Genomic DNA, 6,219 nt, shown 5'->3' with positions numbered 1-6,219 from the left:
CACCACGAATGAACTTGATTGCAATGTACACGTCTGGAAGATATTAAATAAATGTATATTATTTCAATGACAAATAATTATTAATATTATTCTCACGTGTATTATTTTTATATTTGCACAAAGGAATTGGCGTAAATACAAGAAAAACTTTTACTTTTTATTTGATGTCGTTCCCTGCTAAACAGAGAGAGACAACGACGTATTTTGACACGTCGATGTGCAAGTCAGAGTCCAAAGTTGGTAGTGAATTTGACAGTTGTAACGGCGTAAGTAAACGAGTGCTTCATGTTAAAACATATGTTAACAGAAAATAACCGTTACATTTGTAAATAATTAAGAAATTTTTAAAATATCATTAGAAACTCCATTTATTGAAAAAAAGAATATATAAAAACCAACTCATTTTATTTATTGTGTTTATGAGATTGATGTAGACCATGATGCAATAATATGGCAATGTATTAAAATAAAAACATCTGTCTTTCATTCGACATTCGATCTGTCAAATTTTATCTAGTAATATTCCTAATGGTTGGCAACATTGCACATCGAAGTCATGTGTCTTTGTTTTAACGCAACAAAGCTAAAAGAAAATTTACATATACGATTTTTATTCGACTCGATTAACGAAATCCAGAAATACACCCTGTTTACACATACCTTAAATCATGATCTACAGTGACGAGCAGAAGCGAGAACATATTAGTAATTTGGATTTTTTTACGTCATAAAAATAAAACAAAAAAAATTTTGGTTGCATTTTATTGGGTATTTTGTATTTAACCAAACAAGTTAAATTAGAAAATCTAACTCTTGAAAAAAAAACTAAGAAAAAAATGAAGAAGTTTTGAACAAAAATCAAATACATAACTAATAATAATAAATCATGAGGAAATATTTAATAACCACTGAAGAGGTCATTCGGGTTTTGAGTTAAAGAAGCTTTTCTACCCTGGATTGCAAAGGGACTTAAATTGTGCCAATTATTGGTCAAATGGGTACAAAAACGGTGTTCCGTTGTTCTCAAACCTCAAATTAGAGGTCGTACACCGCTTATAAGTTCTGTAGACCCACGTCTAATGATAAGGGAAATATAATTTGAAAAGTTTTAACACCAAAATATTCTTTGTAAGTACTCGTCAAACCTATTAGTCATTGAACGGCGTGAAGAGCCCTTCCCGACATTGGATATAGCAGTAGTAAAAAAACTAAAAATCTGTATTGCAGGAAAAAACTGCAAAATCAGAGAAAAGACTTTTCAACTAGACCAAAAGTTGAACTGTAGTCGACTAGAAAAGTGTAGTCGGATCCAACGAATGCAAATTCAACCGTTTTCAATCTGACGATAGGCATTATTGGTGATGAAAACTAATTCAAAGGCCCAATGTGAAGCACGGTTGAGGAATTGCCACGGTATGCGTAGGCTTTAATTTGTGTGTCCTGGACCGATATAAAAAATTACAATAAAATAATGAAATAACTCTATTGAGAGCATTGTAGGAGAAGTAATTATCCTGTAGGAGAAGTAATTATGAACAAGATGGTGATAAAAGACACTCGTCCAAAATCGTGATTGAATATCTTCGTGATCAAAATTTTCAATTAACACAGTGGTCAGCACAAAGTTTCGACATCAATCCGAAGGATAATTTGGGGCCAATCGTAAAGAGAGAGGTGGGACAGTACCAATCAACCCCTAATAATTCAGTCGAACTTTGACAGTGAATCTGTGGTGATTGGAAGAAGAATGTCAAAATTACAAACATGTACTCGTTTCTGCTCGTCACTGTATATGCCAATCAGCTCATGGCACAACAATATACTCATTCTATTGAGTATATTGGTTTACTAATACTATAAAAACTTTAATATATCCCACCCGATTTTCAAGGACATATATGAATTTCACAATAATTTAAAAGCGTTCTTTCTTTGTAGCATAGTGTTAGAAAACATGTGTTTTGTTCAATGTCTTTATTTCGATTTTAGCTACACCCAGTAGTTTCCATCCAAAACGCAAGCTTATTAAAATATAATCCATAAAATTGGGATTCTATTGCTGTCTCTCTTTTTCAAACATATATAAATCAACGAGAAGAAATGGGATGGAATTATACAGCGTGTATAACCGTTACTGCATACCATCGCATAAACATGAAAAATACTTGTGTATAACGGTTATGGAATTCACGGTTAGTAGAGCTTTCACCAAATGAATGGTGGAAAATCTAAACAGTTCAACATTTATACTCTAAGCGTTAAGAAATCGAGAAAAAAACTCTAAGATAGTGCGACAAATTGAGCAGAGCTCTTGTAAGAAAAATTAAAATCTATATAAAATATTTAAAATTTTGAACAAGAAAAATTACTTATTTTTTTTTTAAATAATTTGTGAAAATACTGGAACAACAATTTTGACGAAAAAGAAATATTGTGAATATATAAGTTTCAATGGAAAGAAGAACAATTCAAAGAAGAACAAACATTTAATGGATTACTAAAGCAATATACATATATATTATAAAAACGTTAATAACTATAATATATCAGAAAGGAAAAAATTATATAGTTTTATACCATTATAAATAAATTTCAGCTCTAACAAAATGGAAAATATAGTTTTCATTCCTTTGGACACAAGGATGAAAAAGAAAAACAAATTACATAAAAATTGCAATATTTCCTCTTTAACCGAAGATTTTTTCTTTCAGCAGTGTTGCAGAGTATAACAAACTTGCAAAAGGAGAGTACACAAGTTGTGAAAAGCTTTTTTCCATAATCTTCCGTAAAGAATAAAACACCAAACTGAAATAAAAAATACAGGACTTTAACGCGCCTGTGTATAATTGTGCTCCTTTCGTTCCATGATAACATCGTCGTCGTCGTCGTCACCATCACCATTTGTCTTTGTCACTAACAAGTTAAGTAGTTGACTTCATTCAACTAACTAACTTATAAGATAACAGCAACAACAAATACCATATAAAAACCATACAAGTCGTAGAAGAGAGCAACTTGCAGTATTTTTGGAAGGAATAACAACGAATCTGTATAATTCCTTGCTCTCTCCCGTCTCCTCTCTCTCTGTGTATAAGAAGATTTGCTAATACCAACACAACTAGTGAAATTGTTTTTCCCTCACATCCTACAACACCCCCACTCAAAAAAAGCTATTGTGAAATCGTCGGAGAGCAGCACCATCAGAATATTCTCAATGTTATAGTCGTCGTCGGACGTCGTTTGCTGGTTATTACAAACACAAACACTGACATACTTTTTTGTTTGCGCCAGTGTGTAATAATTCTCCCTCCATTGAAACAAACATCCTCCATTCACTAATACACCAACAGCCGACCAGAGAAAGAGCCCCGAAGGCGTAAACAACAGCAAAACGAAGAACCCCAATCTATCGCTCAAAAAAACCGTTAAAGAAGCTTCGTAAACCAAAGACATGTAAGTGAACAAAAAAAATCGATTTTAGTTTTCCGTTTCCCTTTCCCTCTCGTCCCTTTCTCTTTCAACCACTTTTTCGTCATCTATAGTTAGGGTTGCCAGATGAGTATAAATGCTAGTGACAAAAGGGATTTCTATACATATTTTTGTTATGAAATTAGAAATGATTCGATTTGTATTTAAAGGATTACAAACAACTTCACAAAGAAATTATATTTTACCATAAAACACATATGAAGGATATTTAAAATAATGTGCTCCCACCTGTCGATCCGTCGAATTTCTGTGATTGTTTCTCGTTAATTTGATAGATAATAGATTTATCACAATTACGTCGATATAAATCCGGAACATTGTTTTAAGTTATCTCGAAATGCTAATACCGAACACCCAGGTTGGACTATTGGGTAAAACTTCGGCGGAACTTTTTTATTAGAACTGAATTAATAATTTTCGGCCTATCATCCAGCAAAAAGCAGGAATGCTAAATTAAAGCCACTTCGGTGTGCCCCGGATCATTCGAACTTTTTTAGCTATTGTGAGAAACTGAATAAATAATTTTCGGCCTTTAATATAGGTTATCTGTGGCGATTTTAACAGACTGGCGGACAGATTTTATTGTTCGACATAGAATTGTATTGTAGTCAAGAATATGCAGTCCGAATAGCTTATAACGAAGGTCAAGGGAGTGACGAAATCGTCGCTATAAGCGATATAAAAAAAAACTGCTCAGGCTAAAGTATTCCTTCTACTGAACATAACACAGCTTTAAAGTGACATCCCGTTCGTTTAAATCTTCAGGAGGTTAAACTTTTTATTTCATTTTATAAAACAAATTATCTTTTGGTTCGTTCTGAACATCCGGTTGTATTTAAACTCAATAATATGGGATTTCCTTCTTATTGCCATGTCCGAACAGTGTCCGAACAACGCCTCTTATAGAGATTTTGGAGATGCATTACCCAACTCTGTAAATGGGATAAAGTTATTGTAGAGATCTGAACTAGGTATATGTAGTCGAGCACAAAAATCGACTTTTCGATCTTTCGATTCTGTCAAAACTATAAAATCGACTAAAAATTTGATTTGATTTTGGAATGACTAATTTTTGGGCAGATGATAATAAATCTAGTATTTATGAAGGCAATCGAAAGTCGATCTTGAAAATGCTATAAAAAGATGGAAAATCTGGAATGACAAATTTCAGCCATTTTGCTGGGAAAATACGTCTGGAACCATAAAACACTTAAAATGCACAAGAATGCTATGTAAAAATGTGGACTAAGCATAGGTCTGTGTTCTGTGAGAAAGTTAAGAACCCAAAACAAAAAAGTGTCGGAACCCTTATATGAAAACTATGTCAAGAAAAGAAAGTTAAATGAGAAATATGTCAACAAATTTACCTATATTTAAAATTTTCTGCGAAGAACTTTGTTACGCGAAATGTTAGAAAATCTACCAAGGACAAGGATTTCTTATAATTTGGCAGGACCTTTTCTTTGCATATATATTTATAACACCCCAAGTAAAAAAAAATACCAACATATTAATACACATGTTTGGCAACCCTACTCGTAGTACTCATTCTACACTTGTACACAATTTTTAGCCATACTTTCGTCGAGAAGAACAAAAAAAAAATACACACATAAAAAGAAATACGACACCAACCAACCAACCAGCCATCACTGTTCTCATTCGTTTTTGTGGAATTCATTCGTGTGCATTGTGTTCTTTTTAGTTCAAGTGCAAATTCTAATTTTTAAAACGGGTTTAGCCTCTATTAATTAAAGGATTTTATGCACCAAAACGTTTAAACCGCCCACACACACACATATATATATATATATATATACCGTTAATAACTAAATAAATATAGTAATATTAAATACAAGTATATACCATGTAAGCTAACAAATATCGAATTGGAAAATTTTCCACAAATCCATAATAATAACAAAATAGGGTTTCTATCGTGAGTGAAATGTGTGTTCGAACATGTCAACGAAAAATTGCATATGCATAAAATAATAATAATATATGTATATAGATATATACATTCATAAGTGTATATGTTATATAGTATGTGTAATGGAGGAGAGTGTGTGTGTATGTGTGTTTGATATAAGGTCATATCATATTTTCCCAATATTGTTTGAACTTTTTTCTTGTGGCTACATGATTCATCTGATGACAGTTACTAGCGTCATTATTCTGGTCATCAATTGAATAAAGTTCGGTTTTTTGTTTCGTTTGTTCATTTGTCTGTTTCTGTGATGCTGTCCAAAAATCTGTATAACAGTGTATAATAGTCATGTGCCAAAAAGAAAAACCTAACCATAATAATATAACATAATATGTTACAATGAATGCTTAAAGAAGAATGCTATTCGGAAGTTGTATATTTTAATGCCGGTAGAGTTAAAAAAATACCCTAAAATAATTATATTTATTCTCTAATATTACAATAGGATACGATTATGCAAAGAATATTTGTTCGGTTTTGACACTTTTTCAAAATTGGCCCATGCCAATTTTTTTTAATTTCATATTTTAGCATATCCCTCATAGAAACATACCTTCTACTTTTTCCGCATTTTGAAGAACCTAGCCAAATTTTCTAACCTTTAATTCACATTTTCGTTTCCCAATGTATACAAAAACAAAAAAAAAACACATGACTTACATTTTTATGTTGATGTACGTTTTGACACATCCCCAGAAAAAAACCAGTAAGGAATGTAGTAAAATCGGACTAGACTATAT

The 6,219-nt window shown here is 32.1% G+C and overlaps 1 long non-coding RNA gene across 1 annotated transcript; it reads left to right on the top strand.

The window, feature by feature from the left end:
- The first annotated feature begins 2,144 nt into the window (after positions 1-2,144).
- LOC133331836 (uncharacterized) lies at positions 2,145-2,805 on the top strand. The gene is made up of 2 exons (XR_009754400.1): positions 2,145-2,313; positions 2,715-2,805. It is a non-coding gene; the product is annotated as an uncharacterized LOC133331836 (long non-coding RNA).
- Positions 2,806-6,219: the final 3,414 nt, after the last annotated feature.

Source organism: Musca vetustissima, unplaced genomic scaffold (genome assembly GCF_032173495.1).
Source record: "Musca vetustissima isolate MV318-11 ecotype Yass unplaced genomic scaffold, APGP_CSIRO_Mvet_v1 utg4060, whole genome shotgun sequence".
Classification (NCBI taxonomy): Eukaryota; Metazoa; Arthropoda; class Insecta; order Diptera; family Muscidae; genus Musca; species Musca vetustissima.
Note: the sequence above shows the minus strand (reverse complement) of the source record. Positions and strands in the feature narration are given on the sequence as shown.